Source organism: Nerophis ophidion, linkage group LG05, assembly GCF_033978795.1.
Source record: "Nerophis ophidion isolate RoL-2023_Sa linkage group LG05, RoL_Noph_v1.0, whole genome shotgun sequence".
NCBI lineage: Eukaryota > Metazoa > Chordata > Actinopteri > Syngnathiformes > Syngnathidae > Nerophis > Nerophis ophidion.
In genome coordinates this window covers 13,431,971-13,434,762 of record NC_084615.1, presented here as the reverse complement: position 1 = coordinate 13,434,762, position 2,792 = coordinate 13,431,971, and positions in this window count along the sequence as shown.

Sequence of the window (2,792 nt, the reverse complement as noted above, 5' to 3'; positions counted from 1 at the left end):
GAGACACGGATGGGGGCGGAGCCTCTAGAATAAACACGGACTTATTTTTATTATTGTGCTCTCATTAAGCTATATTGCTCATTTACATTACATACATGTACAATTTAACAATATTCAAATAAAGAAACGGATTTGATTGAAAAAGCATTTAAATGTAGATGCTGGTTGTGGATTTCTCCTTGTCGGTCGGACGGCGATGACTTAGAACGTCCACTAGAGGGCGACAAAAATCGTCGTCATTGTGGGATGGACGCCGATGACTCAGACTGTCCACTTGAGGGCGACAAAATCAACAATGTCGCCATAGCGTCCATTTAACGTGCAAACATTGTAACATTTTTAGAGGCAGTCACAGACGTCACATCAATAACAAAAAAGTAATCAGAGATGCAAGTGAAATGTTGGTAATTTTATAAAAAGAGACGTCATTTTACTCGGCAAAGGTCACAATTTTCTAACAAAACTGAAATAATTTGGCAATATCATAATAATAATCGGAATTTTACTTGGCAAAATGATGACACAAGTCATCATTTGACTCCAAAAATGTCACTATTTTACAAGAACAACAAAACAATTGGCAATTTTGTGATGCAAGTCAGAATTTTATACGGCAAATGTCACCATTTTGCATTGAAAAGTGATCATTTTACATGAAAAAGTGAGAATTTTAGGAGAAAATGTTGCAATATTTCAGAAAAAATAAAATAAATTGTGGGAAAAAACTAATTCGAGTTAATCTTTTTTTGTTTTTGTTTATTTTTTAATCTCCAGTAGTTACTTCAAGTTATTACAGTATGTCTCTATGTACATATGTATTTATTTAGTTTGTAATAATTTTGGCCACATTTTTTACACACACTTGTTATTTCATATGTTGAGCAGAGGGGGAGCACTTTTAAAAGTGACACATTTGACATTGTCTATTGTAGCTGAGATAGGCACCAGCGCCCCCCGCAACCCCAAAAGGGAATAAGCGGTAGAAAATGGATGGATGGATGGATATTAGATGCAATGTTATTGGGACCATGTCATCACTTGTTCACACCTCCTCATATGGAAGATACTTTTCCTTCTTCATGTCTCAAGAAGGGTAGGAATACAAGAACACACACACACACACACACACACACACACACACACACACACACACACACACACACACACACACACACACACACACACACACACACACTCTTGTATACCTTACATTCTCGAGATTTCCGCAAAATACCTTCCTTTAGTATCATAATAAAAGTTGTAATTTCACTCAACGCAAGTCAAAATTTTACAAGAAAAACTGAACATTTGTGCAATATTATGATAAAAGTTGGAATTTTACCCCAATAACAGTCACAATTTTACAAGAAAAGCTTAAAATGTTGGCAATTTTATGAAAAGAGTCATACTTTTACTCGACAAAAGTGACACATTTATAAAACAAACTTAAAGAAATGGCTATAATATAGTAATTATAATAATAATAATAATAATAATCAGAATATTACCTGGCAAAATTATGACAATAGTCATCATTTTACTCCAAAAATGTCACTGTTTTACAAGAACAAAACAATTGGCAATATTGTGATAAAAGTCAGAATTTTCTATGACAAATGTCACCATTTTGCATAAAAAAGTAATAATTTGACGAGAAAATTTTGCAATATTACAGAAACAGAAAGAATCAAATAAATTGTGAGAAAAAGAATGCTTTTAGCTACTTAAATTTTTTTTTTTTAATGTTTGGTTTTTATTCTTCATTATTTACTTCAAGTTTTTCCGGTATGTCTCTATGTACATATTTATTTCTTTTTAAATAATTTTGGCCAAAGAGGGCTTACTTCATTTTTTTACCCACACTTGTTATTTCATATGTTGACCAGAGGGGGCGCACCTTTAAAAGCGACACATTTGAAAAATCCCTCCTTTTTTGGAACACCCTCATGTTGATAGATATCACCACAAATGAGACATTGTCTATTAGATGCAATGTTATTGGGACCAGGATTTATGTCATCACTTCTTCACACCTCCTATTGTGGAAGATACTTTTCCTTCTTCATGTCTCAAGAAGGGGAGAAATACAAGAGAACACACACACACACACACACACACACACACACACACACACACACACACACACACACACACACACACACACACACACACACACACACACACACACACGTTGTATGTGTTACATTCTCGAGACCTCCGCAAAATGCCTACTTCTAGTATTATGATAAAAGTCATAATTTCACTCAATACAAGTCAAAATTTTACAAGAAAAACTGAACATTTGTGCAATATTATGATAAAAGTTGGAATTTTACCACAATAACAGTCACAATTTTATAAGAAAAGCCTAAAATGTTGGCAATTTTATGAAAATAGTAATAATTTTACTCGACAAAAGTCACAATTTTATAAAAAACTTGAAAAATTTGGCAATATCATAAAAATAATCGGAATTTTACTTGGGAAAATTAAAACAAAAGGCATAATTTTACTCCAAAAAGGTCATTATTTTACAAGAACAACAAAACAATTGGCAATATTGTGATACAAGTCAGACATTTATATGACAAATGTCACCATTTTACATAAAAAAAGTAATAATTTAATGAGAACATTTTGCAATCTTACAGAAACAGAAAGAATAAAAGAAATCGTGAGAAAGAGACTGTTTTTAGCTTTTTAAACATTTTTAAAATTTATGTTTGGTTTTTAATCTTCATTATTTACTTCAAGTTATTACAGTATGTCTCTATATACGTATTTTTTTATAT